Raw genomic sequence first — 18,777 nt, forward strand, 5'->3', positions numbered from 1 at the left:
GCCTGCATAAATTGAAAATGTTCAGTTGCGATATAGGTATGTAGTGTTCCAATTTGTACTAAATTTATATCATATACTTTTATCATTTAAACGCAATTGAAACCACTAAACACAATTAGAAGGATACTTATTTTATCGTTGTTAGAGAAATATGCTTTATTGAAGTAAACTTACGATTCTCTAACTTATAGTGCAATGAAAACATCGTTTTCTGTAAATCTTTAAACAATCGTCGATATTTCATTTCTCAAATAACTCTAAAAGGAACTAACCAACGATTATTCGCGGAAACAATCTTTTATCAGCTGAAAATGTATCAGGAACTAAGGTATTAAAAGAACCATTAATTCCAAACTTCTACAGAGATACACAAAAAGCATAGATATCGTGCGTGTATCTTTCGAAATCGTCTGCTGGCCAAGTTCTCAGGTCACTTGAGGACAAGTTCTTTCTTTACATTCCATTCTTTACGATCAGCCGACGAATAATATCACAATGTTGGTCAGATTTGGTTCCTCGCGTTTAATCCGCCATCCGCCCTCGTTTACATTCCACGTTTTACGATCAGGCCAAACATAATGTCGCGATATTTATTACAAGTATCGTCTGCAATCTGAACGTCAACGTGAATCGAGATCGAGATTCAAAAACAAAATACAAGTATCTGCCTCTGATGCTTTCGGGCCCTTGATATCGCGGTCAATTAAATCAACTCGTCAGGTCAATTAGAGAGACTTAGTTTTCAAATTAAGGTTTTACGACGGTTTTTAAAAGAATTTTTTAGAAATTTCTCAAGCATTCTGTAACTATATAAATACGTTTATTTATCTTCGAACCATAAATGCCACGAAAAAAAGAAAATTACTAAACAAGGAAGCTTTAAAGTGTATGTAAATTATTGATAAGTCCATCTCGTATATGTTAGAAACAATTATCTCCAAATCTTTTCTTCGACAAAAAGAAAGACTTACCATGACTTCGAGTTTACAAAATTTTCGTCTATCGAATCGTTAATAGAAATACAACTAAATCACGAAACACGAAGGGTGGAATATCGTAGTTAGATGCGCATTTCAATTTGAATTTATTACCGTAAATAAAATTATAATAGAGATTATAACTCCAATAACGAAGGTAAAGGAATGTATATGGGATGCGCGTGTAAAGTTGCAAATTCATCGGATAATTAATTTTTTGTCGCTTTAGATTCGAGTTCCTTAGTCACAGGGTCGATAAACGAACGAAGATTCTGCAGCGAAATACCGTGGCATTTTTTTCACAACAGGTTTATCACGTTGCATCCCCGATTCTACGTTCACTGAAAGAACTTACTTGGTTGAAAAATCTGCGGCCAGGTTATTGATAGTGATGGGATCAAGTGGAATACGTATGTTACAAATCCGAATCAGACAAATATTTACTTATAGAGGGCTCGAATCTAGTCGATCAATGTTCCACCCTACTCGCGACGTACTTAAGCCCATCGCTAGTTATTTACACCAAAAAAGTTCATTATAATCTGCCTGACTGGGCTGCAAGTAGGTAGTCCATCATTACCTGAAACCGGTTTTTTCGGCCCACACCGAGACCCTTCGAACTGCTACTTATTGCGTATTTGTGATCTCGAATCGGTGACCTCTGATTGATTTTTATCGTTTTCTTTTGTCTCGTAATTGCCATCCTGCATTGTAGCGTGTTTTTATTACAAAGATCGTATTGTTGGTAAGCTGATATATCCGTCGATGCGTTCAACAGTCGACGAACATACCTCGGACACCTTCCTCGCATTCCAAGCAAATTGACAAACACGTATTTGCATCGCGAGAATATGCATCTTCTACCCTTGAAAGCTGCCGACGCAGAAATGCGTTTTTAATTTTTTATTTCACTCTGGAAACAAAATAGAGTAAAATAAATAGAAGAGCGAAAAGGTTTCCCTATATTTATTTGATATATTCCTAAGTATCACGCTGATTTCGCTGAAAGTGTGTAAAATATTATTGCTTGTCATTTTTTCGTTGGTTTATAATGATAGAAATTGTAAATTTGTTTTTATCTCTGGATCTTTTTTTATAAATTTCTGTTGCTCCGATAAAAGTTACAAAGTTTTTGACGAAGATCTATTTGCAGTCTATTTGCAACGCACGATTGAATCTTATACCTTTCTGATCTCAATTATAAAGAAAAGGACGAATAGTAAACAGAAATATACATATTTAAAACTCGTAAAGTACGATACAAAATTGGATTTATATGCAAAATAGAATGCAAAATCGTACAATTTGAGAAAATGATAATCCGATTCATACATTTCTTTACTCTTATACACACGGGACAAATAAGATTCGTATATCGCTAGAAATTCTAATTTTTGTTGCCTGTTTTCCGAATTGCCCAATTTAAATTCACCCAGTTAAATTCAGCCGATTGGTAAGCTATGAATGAAACATGGCCAATTCGTTGTTTTAATAGCATAAGATACACCTCATTCGTAGTGTGTGATTCAATTCGTGATAGAGCTAATTGCAATACGTTTCCGAAAATAATACCTACCTGTAGATTACACCTGGAAACTCTAATTTTGATAACTGCGTAATATTCGTCCGTGAATTGTTCCTTATAACGGTAGAAATAAGCTCTCCATGAAGAGATCGTTGATCGATGATATAAAGAAATAAATCTACCCGTATACTTTTAAGTAGCTCGCTCTTTTTTTTAGGTTTCCAATGTTTTCCATATTTCTGAAATACGTAACGTGTTCATGAATAATTAATTGAGTGATCCAGACTAGTAAAGTAAACTAATTCACCCAATGAAATCGTTCTATATCTAAAATAGATGTTTGGTTGTTGGCAACAGTTTGATTTTGAAAAAATAAATTTCTTTGCTTTTGCACGATTAATACCTATAACTTATAGGAATAAATTAATCATCGACTGATAGATTATAAGCGAACGCAATATCTTCAAGTAAAAATGCTATTGATAGTCTTTATAATGTAAACACAGACTCAAATAAAAAATGCTGAGATAAAATTATATTACGATATTTTAATCGAAACTGTTCCGGATCACCTACTATCCTACTATAAATTCAGTTGATGGTATAAACTCACATTTAGAAAAAATATAGTTTGGTACATTTGTGATATCAACACCTTAATTTACCTATAAACGTACGGGCGACAGAAATTCCACGCGCTTCTAATAGCTCACGGCGCGACATGGTGCGGCACAGCGCCCAGTATCCAATTGCAATACCCAAAGAAAGTAACGCATCCCTGACAACCAAGACAGTAAGTATGTCGTGCGAATGGTCAGACGACCTGTCACCTCTTTCTGTCTGGTGTATGAAATCGAAGAAAATCGTGACAAGTCTTGTGAATGAAGAAAGTAACCGCAACATTAGCATAGTTCGTAGACGTTATGTCGATGGACGTGACGCGCGTATCACATAGGCGCTCCGATATTCGGAGGTCGCGTCGGCTCGCGGTATAACCGAGATCATCAATTTCGTGTTTATTGATGCTACGCCACGAAACTGGTCAAACACTTTCAGCGTATGCACACACCGAGTACAAATGCGTCAGAGAAGAGATGCATGTCAGTAGAAATGACTCGCACCGGTGAGAGGGCTGAAACGCGGTGCGAAAGGGCTGAAAATAACCTGCGGTGTTGCTGACCCCTCGCTAACGGCCAGTCAGCATCGTATGTAACCGCACCAAACGATACGAGCACGTGAATTAGTAGAATCTTGGCCGGAAATCGCAGCTGTGGAAGGTCAATTTTAGAGAGCTGATCATCTTGTTCCAGTACCAGACGTCCAGTTTATTTGATCGCTCAAGCGCGTTACGTATTTGATTCCTTTTAAACTTTCCCCCGTTAAACGAGCCTGAGTCGATTCGGCGATTCGAATTCGATTGTAACTGGAGAATTATCGAGTTTGTGTTTCAGATCTACGACGTTAGATCTGGGACCATACGATTCGCGACTTTATACCACTACGATACCAATATGAGAAATCAAAGATATCACGCGGCTGTTATCGATTAGAATACCGTAACTAACCTTGGTCTTTTTGTTAAGAATAAAGGGCAACGTGAATAATATATGATAATTGTATCTTGTAATATCTCAATATTAAACAAACTTGAAACATATTTTAACGAATGTACAGCGAGATAAATCTGTGAAAATCGTAGAGATACAAGCACACTGTGCCAAGTTGTTCTATTTTCTAACAAAATGATCCTGATTTTCTGACCGTTATCCAACTAGCTAAACTGGAAGTTCTTGGACGACAACCGAATGAAGCGATCGATCATAATAACCCAAGCTCTACGAAAACGATGTCCAATGTAAGAAACGAAAAAAAGGTAGATAGTGACGTTGCAGGCTGAAACAAAGGAAAAAACTCGACCACGATATAAGAAACTGGTTTACCAACGTAAAAAGCTTTTGCCCGCAATGGAGTTTCGAAACGGCGATCCTTCGCGATTATAGTGTATAAGTGGTGTACAGTGGTAAAGAGGGGAGAAAGAGTGAAAAGAAGAAAGGACAGAAAACGATAAAGAAAACGGTATTTTCTCAGGTATGAAGTACGCGCATAAAGGCGAAGCAAATCGATGAAGATTCTTTCGTGAATCGCCAATAATGCCGTTGCTGTTGAATCTTGCTTACCAGCCATTCGACGAAAGATTATCCTCCAGTAAAACCAGAAAGGGGGAAACCGGTGCATAGTCTTGGTTAACCGATCGGAGGCGAGATAGAAATACAAATTGTAGTTACAATGTTGTATGTACAGTTCCGAACAAAAGATATTGTTCGTCCATCGTTCGAGTAGACCAGTTTAAAAGGAAAATGCTAATTCCCGAGTAAATTAAATAAATTAAACGAACGATGCGTTTTCTAGTATGAAATCATATCTTATAATATGCAAAACTCATAAATTGCAAATAATTCATATTGCAACTCCGTAAATGAAACGAGTCTTGTAAAAGAAATCGTCCTGCTTATGTTTAATTGCTTTGCTTCTTTTCAATTTTATATTCAATTAAAATTTATGACTTTTGTAGAGAAATTCGTCCGTATGTTGAACAGCTTGCAATTAACAATATACAAACTAAGAGATTAAAGAGTAAAATTCTGAAACTTGAACATCTACGTCATCGATTATGTTAAAATATTGACTGACGCCATATAATATTTGAATTATATCACAGTTTGAAGAAATTAAATTAATACGAAAGTGTATTTATATTTCCTATAGTCTACACCATACAGAGACAAGTCGACAACCGTAAAGAAAATTAAAAATACCAGACAAATTGCTCGACGAACAAAAACCATGAAATTCGAATTTTTGTTCGTCTCTTTTTATATTTGCAACATCGTAAATGAAGGTATCGGAGCGATCCCCGCAATCTTAATATCATCGATCTGATCCATGACGAATCGATCGGCTGTGCATGTATCTTGTAGATGTGGACACTCGAACATTTCGCAATTTTTTTGGAGATGAAACTGCTGCATAGGAAATTGCGGTTGCACGAATGGTATGCAACGCGTTTGAAGTAGGGGAAATCGGGGCAAGTTAATATACAGGGCCTGGTTGATGTACAGAAATTATTTCGTCACTCGGTATACTTATCTGAATCGAGATGGGATAAAAAAAATACGTCTGTTTAAGGGAACCCACAGTTTGAAAAAATATCAAAATATCTTTCTGTTCTTACTTTGATAAAATTTTGCTTAATTCTGAATTGTAAAAGTACGTAAATTTTTATTTCCAAAAGTTGATTGCCATCGAAGCATCGAAGTAACCGAATGTTAAAATTTCTAGTTCATGAGGAGGATAATTTACTGTTTATCTTTTTCTCCTGTTTAAAAGCTACTTAATTTGTGTCTCTGTTAGCATGTACAAATCAGGGGTGATATACATATCAAACCCTGATATACAGGGTGGTTGGTAACTAACTGGTGGTACAAGCGGAAAGGGGGTGATTCTACGCGAAAAAAGAAGTCGAAAATATAGAATAAAATTTTTTTTTATTTTTTTTTTTAATTTTTCCATCGAGACAACGATCTACAGTAAGATCCGCTATAAAGTACCGCACGCGTACCGAGCGAAAATTCAAAGTCGATTTTCTCGAAAACAAAGCCTCGAACGAAAAATTTTTATTCTATATTCTCGACTTCTTTTTTCGCGTAGAATCACCCGATTTCCGCTTGTACCACCAGTTAGTTACCAACCACTCTGTATATCAGAATTGACAAGTATGTGCTAGTGGAATGTCATCTAGCCGCAACAAGCTGTCAATGATGGCGGCTTATAGTCTGTCACGAAACGTTACATCCACCTTGACGCTAGAATCAAAGCTACGCGAAGGAATTCCTTTTCTTTAGCAACTCATAAAAACGGACAATGCAATTATGGTTTCATTCATTGAGTTGTTTGATTTAGATCGCTATAGTTTGTAGCGCTAGACAGTAGCCAATACGATTAATCGATCGACCCGGTAATTCTGTTAATATATATTATTATATTCTGATAATATATATTATAATATTTAAAATAATTTGTATGACACACATAAAGTATATTAAAAACATGTAATCCGTTAATGATTGCGATCACTATTACAGTACTTAATTACAATTCGCAATATTCCGCTTTTTCATTTCTTAATTTTAATTCACGACAATTTATCTTTTAATTACTCACCGCGAGAAACTTGTTCAACACTACTTTCACTTGTTCGATAACATCAAGTCATGAGAAACACCGAAAATGTTTCGCATCTTCGAAAGCGAATATGACAAGATTAATCGTTGATAAATAAATGATAGCCTTGCGATGGTAATAAGTTTGTACATCTGGTTTGTTACCTTATAAGGATATAAAATTTCGAATTAAAACGAAATCGCGAATTTTCTACTGAAGCACAATCTAGCACACATCAGAGACAAAATAAGGAGGACTATGAACCTCGTAAGGAACGTATTATCATCACGAGTCGTATTACGTATTGATTTTTTGAAAATCATATCAGGTAAGAAAAACGCAAAATATATTGTATATATCGATGATATTACGGTGTTTACCTGATTGCAGTAGATAGGATCTAAGTAGGGTCTCATATTTTTAATTAAAATCTTTTTTCCATGTAGTTAATGACGCACATACACGTACTTATGGCATTACAGATACGAGAGAAATAAATATTTTTAGTATATTTTTGTAACATTTCAATATTTACATCATTCAGTTCGACGCTTTGTAAGTGACATAATGTCAAATAAATAAAGCACACATTCTTCGAATATTTAATCGTAGCATTAAATATTTTCAAAGATTTAATATAGGAAATAATGCGAGAGAATGTCAATTTATTTCATATTGCTTTGTCTAAACATGCGATACAACGAGGAGGCTTCGTTTATTTGTTGCTTTTTATTTACATTCAATTCGCGGTTTCGACCGATATATGATAAACATTGCCAGAAACTATTTTTATACGAGTTCGACCGTCTGGCTACGCCAATGTTTGATATCTTCGTCTAACTATCATCTTGAATGGAAAATGGAGAGTTTAGCTCCGAGGAAGATGAATGGTATGGAATAAATTGGAATGCAACATTGCTACTTTGTCGACGAGGAGACGAACGATGTGGAAGCACTTGATGTGACGGCGGGAGGGCGAATTAGGCTCGATCCACAACGCACACTGTAAATCTAACTAACTTCATATCATTCAGTGTCTTATGATGCAACTGAATTACCGATGTTACCGATCTATGCGATTTCTGAAAAAGCAATGGCTCGAAACAAAATCTTTTCCTTACTAAAATTTCTATCACGTCGATAACTTTAACGAATACCATCTGTTGTATGAACAAATCTTAAAATGGTTAGAGAAATTCACGTAGAAGGGGCAGGGCAAACGACCAGCACTGCGCGACCAAGCGAAGATCGCATTGGCGTAACAAACTTTGAATCGCTCATGCGACCAGACGTAATGCTTACCTTAGTGTGCGGTAAAAGAGCGACTTATAGTGTGATATATCGAATAGAGATTGCCATTTATAACCTGAACAAGACAGGGATCTGCCGAAGACAAGCTCCAGACATTGAAGGACTTATTTTTTTGTATTTCGTTCGACCGATCTCATCGCTGACGCGACGTGTCTTCTTTCTCGCACACTGATCCTCTCACCTTCACTCGCGCACCATCTTTCTGATACCTCTTTTCGTGCCCTTTTTACTTTGTCGAGTACGCACGTAGCCAAGCCTCTGGTTCCGTCTTGCATAAACGACGATGCACCGGAGCTAACCACTTATCTCAATGTCATTGCACTTACACCTCAAAACCGAAAGGTTCGTTGTCTCTTGAACTTTGATTTTTATCGTCTGAAATAGGAATACCAAATATTTACGAGAGTATGGAGTAATTACGATTATTTTAGATACGTACATGAAGTTAAAACTCGCTGCACTTTTTATTAGCGGATTCAATTAAAATTAAATTAATCTATACGACATGATCGGTCTATAACGTATAGTCTATAGTCGATACGATAAAGGGGTTTCGATAATTTCGGAGACTTTCGTATAACAGTGCCTCGAGGGCAACTACCGTATAAAATTGACAATAAAATGAACACCGTGATAGCAGTGCAAATCTTATATCTATATTGACTAATATATACTATCAATAACATTGTTGCGAACAAGTCATTCCTGGACACCTTCACAAATTTTCCCTTCGTCATCTTCTTTGCGTTACTAAGCTATAGTTTTTATCAAATTACACATAAGTGAACTTCCTATGTATAAGCACTGGCTTTCTGTGATAGGAAAGGGATTACATATTCTATAAAAGACTGGTGTGTTTTGGCAGCATCTTTTCTAATAAATTATGTATATGTATATATGTATATTTTCTCATATATCCGTGCGTACTCCGAATGGCAAATCATATTTCGATCTTAAGACACGGTGGCTTGACGTTAACAACAGTCGAAGAAGAAGAAGAGACTTCGTCGCGAGTCAAATGTTGCAACGTTAATCGTGGAATTAGAGAAATAGCAATATGATTTCTCTTTTGTTTCCCACGCTGAAATTTCGTGACTCTAGTCGTCAAGATCCGTTTGGTCGGATATCTAGCAGGCGATTAATCGCTTGTTTTACGGTCTGTGACCGTGTGTTGCTATTAGAAGACGCAGAGCTACAAACTTTGTGTGTAATTAGTTATGTCACCATGGTACTTAACAAGAGAAAATAATGAGTACCAAGGAGTGCAATAAATTAAGCCTTTCTTACAAGAGTAACTAGTAATGCATGGGTTAAGAAGATTGATTGCTCTGCAAGTGCGTTTTCGAGGAACTGACATTTGTTATAGAATCGTCGGTGCTGACGAACGAAGACTTCGGGCAACTTTACTGTATCTTAGCATTTTTCGTTTAAAAAGTCTGTAAAATAAAGGTAAAAGCTGTACTAATACCATTCGGAAAGATCTGGACTTTTCATTTTGTAATTACTTAGAAAGAATTTCAAAAAGATAATGTATCCCCTTAAGTATCATTTATAAACCGTATCCTATTATTACGCATTGCGCTACCTTCGATTCGTTGGCGCATTCGTACAGTTCCGAAACCAAATATCGAATTGTTTCATTTATAAACTAGCTGGCCGCCCGCGGCTTCGCTCGTGCAGTATTTGGATTTATGTTTATTACTCATTGTTTGAACGCCCTTTAAGAGTTGAATTTTAAGAAACGGTCCAACGTTCACGTTTCTAACTGTAGTGGACATAGAGATACGATTATCCTGTAAGAACAGTTTCACCCTTTTTTGTTCCTTTAGAGTCTCACTTTTATTTCCACAAATCCTTTCTTATTCCATGTCCAAATTTCATGTATCTAGATACAGCGATTTGGGCTGGGCGTTGATGAATAGATCAGTCACTTTTGTATTATATATACATACAAATTGAAAATTCAACAATTACAATGCAAGGGGTCAAACTCAAACCGTTTGTGCTTCACGAGACTACGTGGAGCGGACGAGAACGAGGCAATCAATGAATGCGAATACCGGAGTCATGAGGACAAAAGGGTAAACGCGTGAACAAGCGGCAAAAAGAGAGGAAAAAAAGGCACGGTGACGGAGGAGAAGAAATACCGGTAGAATTTGTAACCTAAGACGGTGGCAGCATTGGCAAAAACCTCGACGTAACAGCGACATGAATGTGTAAACCGCAGCAAGGTATTTTATTCCAGAGCACAGAACAATTTACGATGTTGCATTCGTGTGTTAACATATGGCTACGAGATTGTTGTATGTTCGCCGATCAGTATTGCGCGAGAATGCAGTGACCGAATCGTGCGTATACGTACGCGAACATGCGATCGTATGTGCATGTTTCCCGAAAAAGATCATCTTTGATAACATCTTATAAGTTAGCGAAGCAATAAGTAAAATTATACATTGAAAGATCAAGCAGTGACATTGATTTGGTCAAGAGTCGATATTTTGTTTCTGGAACACATTTTTATTTTAATCCTTAATCGGTATAATCGTTGCGTACATATCGTTGCTTAATGATCTTATGTTGAAATAACTTGATAATTATTAATAATTCGTGAATTATGAAAAATTTTACGAAACTGACAATATCGGCTACAATTCGTTATGGTTACATCGATGGATTAATACGTTCTTTGTATGCAAATTGTAAACCAGTTCCTGCGACTACCTTTTTTTTTTTTCTTTAATACGAAAGTAAAAGTCTTAAATAGCAGTAGTGAATATAGTCATCTTTTCATGCCAGATTATTATGTTTGAATTATCAGAGACGATTGACGCGAACGATGTAACCTTAAACTTTGGATATACATCGATGGGACGTAATTACCATTATCGCTTCCTGCGTCTCTGATAAGACACATTCTCGTTTCTATACCACGAATCGTACTATCAATATCGTTTAGTTGAGTCGTTAATTAAATCTTGTTATGCATAGCTTCGGATTAAAATTAGCAACAAACGTAATACTCGCCAATTCAAATAAAACAAAATACTAATTAGATATTTATAAATATATTTATAAAATAAAAATATTAATCCTGCAACTAGGCTATTATACAGATTACCCGTTTAGTAATTATACACGTTTCATTATGAAACCATTCCTAAATATATTATACAAGATATAAGATATCGTTTTATATACTGGAAGAGAAATTTGACCCATACGAGAAATACACCGAGCGAAGTTTTCCTAACGAACGATCTTTGCTTTGAAACGGTGAAACATTTTATATCCGTTTTTATAAATTTCGTCCAGCAGTACACTGTATTCTTATTTCGTATAAAAAAGATGCCAAGTAATGAAAAATTTTAAGATATTAAAAAAATGACATTATTTGCAATATCATTACTTTTCTCAATTTTTCAATTTATGGAGTTGATCGTCATGTCTTCTGAACGGCTCAAATATATATCGACGATCGTTATTAGCATCTCTACTTGTCGAATGAAATAAAAATACTTATATGTAATTGGAATTCCAATATAATCGGGCAGTAACTGAGATTTCGTTTCAATACACAGAATTTATACGACTATACATAATTAATAGTCTCCGGATACAGAAGAATTTCGTAAGTAGAAATCCTAACGCTCGAAGAAAGTCAAAACATCGTTCAATTTCCAACTAAAGACTGACATGTCTAAACTCTGAGTGTTGTGCCATTCGAGTAACATTTTACAACCATGTGGCGTTCGTTCTTCGAGTAAACGGACACGCATCGTTTGGAACGTATTCTGCAACCTGCGAAACAATTTATGAGACGCGTATTGTCCCTACACGACGTATATATTAAGTTGTCCGAAAAGTTTCTTACGTTTTACAAGGAAATAATAGATGCATAACATTTTTTGTTTTATATTATAAGTATGTTGTTATAAAATGGATCATATATAATTCAATGAAATAATATAAAACAAAAAATGTTGTGTATCTATTATTTCCTTATAAAACGAAAGAAACTTTTGGGACATCTTAATATATATTATGACGATCCACGCACATTACGTTTCTCGTGCATGCAACGGGTATATATAATCTACGCTAAACGAATCAAATATATACAACCATATCGGCGATCAACTATTTCTGCCGGTACAGTCGTGGACAAAACGTAGTCATCATCACAGGTGATCGTCAGCCTGTCCAGTTCAACCGCGACAGAAGAGTTATATTTTGTCGCCGTGTGATTAATCATTACAATCGGTATTCTTTCTTTTTCTTTTCAACCTATTCCTAACTCGCGTTCACGACCCTTATTCATTTTGCAGAAATGACTATAATCGAGACGAAGATCAACAATACGCGCTGTTTCGCGACCATTTGCAGTATTTGCGTAGCATCGTGTGTGCCATCGATTCGAATTGCGGGAAACGCGTGCGAAGAAAAGAGCGAGAATGAAAAGAGAAGAAACGAAAAAGTCGAACAATGTTATTAATTCGATTGCTACTCTCAAAATGTAAAGTTAGCGGCCTATGAGAAGAATTAATAAAGTAAGATTTGAAAAATACATATCTATGTACTTCTTGTATGTAAAAACTATGTAATTTTTGTATGTATTGCTGAAGAGTGGCAAAGGGCTATATGAATAATTTAAATTAGAATATTTTTCTCTAATCTAGCCTATTTTCCCAGATAATGGTGGAAGCAGCTTTTATTTAACGTTACACAACGTAATGACACGATGGCACGATACTGTTTTATCATTGTTCGAGTGACGAATGTGTGTTCTACAAACCGTAATTTTATAGAAAGCACGTAGTTTCGAAAAGTCGACATTAAAAGCAATAGACAAATAATTGAGAATGATCCAAGTATTCTGGCAACGAAGTGTTTCGCTCTCCCTTTATAACTGCACTAACTGTGCAAGACATACGCACATCATATAATTGATACAACTGATTGTGAGTGTAAACACCAGATGAACAGGTGACAGATAACGTTGCCAAGTGCAGGTTAAGACAGTGTATAAATTTGTTGTGTCTAATACAGTATACAGTGACTAAACTTGGTCTGCGACGTAGTTATGTGCTGCATCTTTATATCATTTTACCATTATCTTAATACGCTATTAGTAACAATCTTACTATACTTGTAATAGTTACTTATTATTTTCCATACTGTTTCACTGTTTCTTTTATTATATATCAATATTAAGTCGTAACGAACTAGCTTATTTGTTGATAGGACTGTACTGGCAATTACACCATTTTTAATATAGTAAGACGTTAAATATGTTATAATTTGATTACGAGTTCTTTTCTCTAAAAATATTTCTTATGTATCCTTACTTTCTTTTTATGTTTTTGACAATAATTGCTAAACTAATTTCGAAATACATTGGACAAATTATGGCTATCATTCTGATCATAAATATCATAACAATCAAAACAATCAGTGCTCAAAAAGATACTAATCAATATAGTAAAGAATAAGTAAATGTCGTTTATTAAATTGTTAAATTATCTAGCTAGAAAACAATACACTCGAAACGATAAACTTAAATAACATGTAGCTCATGTCCGATACCTTAGTATTCCACAGATTCTTGGAATCAGCAATGATTCCAATGCACGGCAGCAATCGTCTAAATGCCGGCTTCGTTTAGGTGCGTCTGGTATTGACAAGAATACACGTAAGACACTTGTAATTTCATACCATCTCTACCATGTAACCAATCCACGTTAATCTAAAGGACTTTGACCTCGATTTGCGTAAATTCTGCAGAAAATAAGCACTGCCCACACGAACAACTGACGCTCCAGTGCTCGTCAACTTTTTTTCTTTAACGTCGTTCATGCAGATAAAGCGAGACAACACATCGCAGAGAAATACATTCACCTAGAAAACATAGTCGATCGAAGGACATATTTCGTCACATTCAACATACTCGCGTGTACATCGATTGTAAACTGTTTTACTCAAAACAAACACAAAAAAAAAAATAGTTTTGCACGATATGATAATTTTTTTTGATATTTCTAATAACTTGAAATCACATGTAAAGTCGATTAAGTCAGCTATAGATTAATTAGATTATTTGGCAGACTATTTTTTTAGTCAAATCCTTGCAAAAATAAGAATTTACAATTAATATTGGAATACAAAACGGATATATAAATGCAAATCTAGAATTGTTCTAAAGCAAAAAAAAATATCTATATATGATAAAAAAATCACCGCGTACCTTCCTATTTTAAATTTGCATACGATAAACATGTAACTATATACAATAAATATGAGAATTCTAACAGATCTATAAATTATTCGTTGTTCAAGGGAGGAATTAAGAGGAAAATATATGCCCAATATATTTTACCATTTTCTTCTTCGATAGTACACAATATTATTTTAATTTTTTTAAGACACATATAGACACGTTAAACATTCTATATGCAACGAAACACGCAATGGCTGTAAAAGTGATAAAATCTGATAAAAATTCATATTTCCACATACGTAGGTGACAATGCAATTTATATGTCACCGAAATGTAATATACATTCAACATAAATTACATATAATTGAGGGGGATGCAAAAAGACACAAAGAAAATTGAAATGCACTGGTTCGAAAACATATCTTTAAACATCTGTGCGTGCATACGAACACGCATATGTACATAAACTTGTGTAAACGTGTAATAGTGCATATACACATGTTGGTTGTTTATGAGTAACAAAAAGCCAAAAGGTAAGATAACATAGTAACTGGAAGGAAGGAAACACGTAAACCTTACAAATGGTGTGTAAGACCCGAAAGGAATGAATAAAACGGAACAAGACGAAGAAAAGAAACAGCGTTTCCAAGGAAAAGTAAATATAGAGTTAAGAATAAAATAAAAGGAGACACAGGAAAGAAAGAAAAAATTGTGACAAATAAGCAAAACAGGCAGGAAAACTATCAATGGATAAACAATGTGTTTGATGGCAAAAATTGTTTGCAGCGCAATATACACATTATACTGAAGATATTTCAACGTTAAATATCCAAGATCTTTTCAAAGATCTAAATTCCATTAATATTTGGTCCTCGCTACATCGTGCAATTTTCTATCAAAATGGTATTAGTGTCTGAATTTTTTTGTGATCGACTGTATATATCTATATTCATATTTATTCAAATGGCAATAAAAGGGGATAGGTCCTCATTATTATTATTTTTTACTATAATCCACCAGTATGAAAATTGATTTTCGATAATTTCGATCTCAAAGACGCAGCACGTTCTGGAAGGCCAGTTGAGGCTAACGAACACAAAATAAAAGCACTGGTCGAAGCACATCGTCGCATAACAACATGGGAAATTGTTAAAAAATGGAGTTTACATAACTGAATAAAACCGAGTAAAACGATCGTCTTCAATTCTCATACAAAAAAACGAAATTACATTCCAAACTACTCAATAGGCAAACTGCATCATCGAGTATCGTGTTTTTTAAAGCATCGTCCCAAACGATAGAATTTAAGTAGTTACACACTCCAGTGTAATCACCACGTTTGAAATCGTACTTATAGGTAACATTATTATTAGTAAACGTTGCGTAGAGTGATGGATGAACGTGCAATTGCATGGTTAAGGCAGGATAGTATAAATCACATTCGAGTAATGGATCGACGGATATAGATATCACAACGTCATTGATGTTAGAGAAACTCAAATCCAAGCAAGAGGCAAGAGAGTTCCACGTATGGTTCATTTGGGCTAAACTGCAGAGACTAAGGTCGTTCACCAAATATTCGGGGGAAGACGCTATCCCTCGAGTAAAATCGAATTCGAGTGGAATTTGACTACTCCACTTAACACAGGGCTGGTTGAAGTCACGCGATATAAATACGTAATTGCTAAAACACAGGTCAACAATCTCGATAATACTATTGGAAAAATCTGAGTATAGGGAGAGTGGCTATAGACAAGAATAACGAGAGAAAAAGAGCAATGGAAAATGACAGTCATTGAAAATTAGGGTAATATATACCCAAACATAAATATAATTGTACACCAACACATACGAGTTACGATGTCAACAGAGTCGAGAGAACAAAGGCGAGTTACTGGAAAAAAGAGTTAAAAGGAAAAGAGCAGAAAAACTGAGTATTTAATGGCTTGTGATCGCGTCAGCTAATTGGATCAGAAATACCATTGATATACAGGTATATCAGAACATAGTGCAGACATCCAGAAGGTGTTATCACCATATTGGCGGGGTAAAATGTATATATAGTTTGAGCACTGAATAGCAATCGTGACAATAATACGTTAATAAACAGTCGTGAACTACCTACTAGTTCAGACCAAGACTAATTTCATCTGCCAAATCTTTTAATCCACACGAAAATCGATAATTTTTAATTGCGCAAGATGTAATCAGATTAGTCAGAGAGATTTACGATTTAACTGGAAACAATTTGACCTAAGTGCTCCACGTAAAGATTTTTGTCACTGATCCGGCATCTATGGAATGCGTAAAATCCGTTTCTACCGCAACGACAACAATTGTCGTGGGTCAATCAGTAAATTTAGTCGCAAGTAAAGTACTACCGGGATATCGCATGTGCACAAGTATCTTTCGTTGGCTATCGCACGGTGAATCCACTCGGAGGACGTTTTACGATCGTCATTTCACCCCAACCACTAATCCTAACTTCCAACTCATCTAAACTCTACGTTCACCCCTGCAACGTCCCTATTTTCTCAAGTCAATAGTTAAGAACATTTGCTGTCCTGTCTTAATTACATATATGCATTCACCTATTTAAGTGACAAATATCGTAATGGATTCTAACCAAACTTTGTGATAATTTGAAAATTCTGTATGTGATCAATGTATTTTGTGGATTTTTATACATTGTATGAATTAAATTTCATACACACTTACAAGGTAAGGTATTCGTTATAATATTTAGTAAGCAAAACAAATTTTTGCCTATGTTTCATTTAATTTATTATCTACTGATAAACAAAAGTACTGGCATAGCAGGGATTTTCGTATAAAATTCTTTGTAAATCTATATATTTATATATAAATTTATATAAACAAACACACAGCCTATATTGTTAGACAATGGATAATTTTTAGTACACCGCACTATACGATCAATTTAGTGATCAAGTATACTCTTATGATTTCATATGAAAAAGCGTATCCGAGGAAAATCAATATTTTCATAAAATTAATTTGAAAAATAACAATATTGCAAAAAGCGTGTGTTAATTAGATAGACTTAGTTAAAGGATAAGAATCAGGATTTACGTAGGAATTTGTAACGATATTTATCTATTTAATAGTAGAAAAACAGTGGCTCGCATGTCCATAAACTAAGAGAAAGATATATAAAATATTTTATTTCACATTGAACGATTGCTATAAGCGCTTTGGTTAAGTACATATCTATAAAGCGAGAACGCTAGAACGAATAGAGGCATCGTTTATATAAAACGAAGGAAAGAAGGATATCAAATATAAAGCTGATATATATATATATATATATATATATATATATATATATATCAAGTCGTTTTTGTACGGCAAGATTCGTTTTATGACTTGCAGCTTGTTTGCGACCACATTCGCACGTACATACTCTGTTTCCAGGCTTACAATCTTAATATCATCGCTAAATAATATATAAAGTTGCGTGAAGCGTATCATTAAAATGCATGTCACGTCTATCGTGATAGATTTGAACGCTGAAAGGGAAATTCATTATTTGCGTTACAAGATGTGGAATACTGCAATATCTATGTATATTGCTTATAATATATAAACAAAAATATTATGTACAGTGTATCTTTTCACACAAAATGAAAATATTTATAAATATTTTTAAATAGAAATATTCTTTTGATTCAAAGAGAAAATTTATATAAAAACTATATTTTACGATTTACAAATTATTTTAGAATATTTCTGGTTCTTTTGCAAAACAAAATGAATAGCTAATATTTAGGAAATCAAGTTTTATTGCGTCACAGGAATGTTATTATCCCAAGCTATGAATATTCCCTGTGTGAATAGAAGTAGCAAATTATAATATTTAACCTTTTCCTTGACTTCAGCTGTATTTATTTCGACCGTTGATACATTGCAACGTTTCAAAACACACAAAGATGTACAGCAGTTGTAAGAAGTTAATGTATTGCATAATTAAATTAATCTTACATTTATGGGAAGAGTAATTATATCGTTACTCACTCAGGCGAAGATTATCAACTGCACAGCTTACTTCACATTGGCTTCACGTAATTACATTTGATTTATTAATAAACTACATTTATGGTATTATCGAAAAATCCATCTTTCTCCTATCGTGTGACTTAACATACTATAATATTTGAAATTTTATTCTACGCACCATATTAACAAAATTTGCTGCGATACTAATCGAAGTTGATCTCGATGGTGTTCGGTAAATCATCGAGTTCGTTTGCTGACGATAAATGATGCATTTAAAGACGCAACACTCTTCGCGCGCAAACGAACTTCTTACTTCTTACCGACGACACATGCTTTTGTGCACGTGCGTCAGTCAGATAGATTCAATCGTAAAAACTTGACGTTCATCTAAACCCGCGTGCCACCTCCATTTATCCAACCACCACTCTCCAACGAAAGACCTCTCGCTCTCCTGAGAGCCGAGTGCCCAACGTGCCTCCTCCCAGTGCCAGAGACGTGCCCCCTCCTAGCCG

General features: G+C 34.9%; 2 long non-coding RNA genes across 6 annotated transcripts; one reads left to right on the forward strand and one right to left on the reverse strand.

Annotated features, from left to right (window-relative positions):
• Positions 1–237: 237 nt before the first annotated feature.
• Positions 238–18,771, reverse strand: LOC143303561 (uncharacterized). Of its 3 annotated transcripts, XR_013059994.1 has the most exons (5): positions 18,444–18,771; positions 2,554–2,741; positions 1,769–1,890; positions 1,558–1,681; positions 238–1,318 (listed from the first exon to the last, which is right to left on the reverse strand). It is a non-coding gene; the product is annotated as an uncharacterized LOC143303561 (long non-coding RNA). The 3 variants fall into 3 exon arrangements; XR_013059993.1 differs by having other exon boundaries at positions 238–1,681; XR_013059995.1 differs by having other exon boundaries at positions 238–1,681; positions 18,284–18,771.
• On the forward strand, positions 12,186–13,323 carry LOC117156991 (uncharacterized). Of its 3 annotated transcripts, none has more exons than XR_004464208.2 (3): positions 12,186–12,294; positions 12,360–12,581; positions 12,711–13,323. It is a non-coding gene; the product is annotated as an uncharacterized LOC117156991 (long non-coding RNA). The 3 variants fall into 3 exon arrangements; XR_004464209.2 differs by having other exon boundaries at positions 12,724–13,321; XR_013060061.1 differs by lacking the exon at positions 12,711–13,323 and having other exon boundaries at positions 12,360–12,598.
• Positions 18,772–18,777: the final 6 nt, after the last annotated feature.

This window comes from Bombus vancouverensis, chromosome 14 (assembly GCF_051014615.1).
Source record: "Bombus vancouverensis nearcticus chromosome 14, iyBomVanc1_principal, whole genome shotgun sequence".
Lineage (NCBI taxonomy): Eukaryota > Metazoa > Arthropoda > Insecta > Hymenoptera > Apidae > Bombus > Bombus vancouverensis.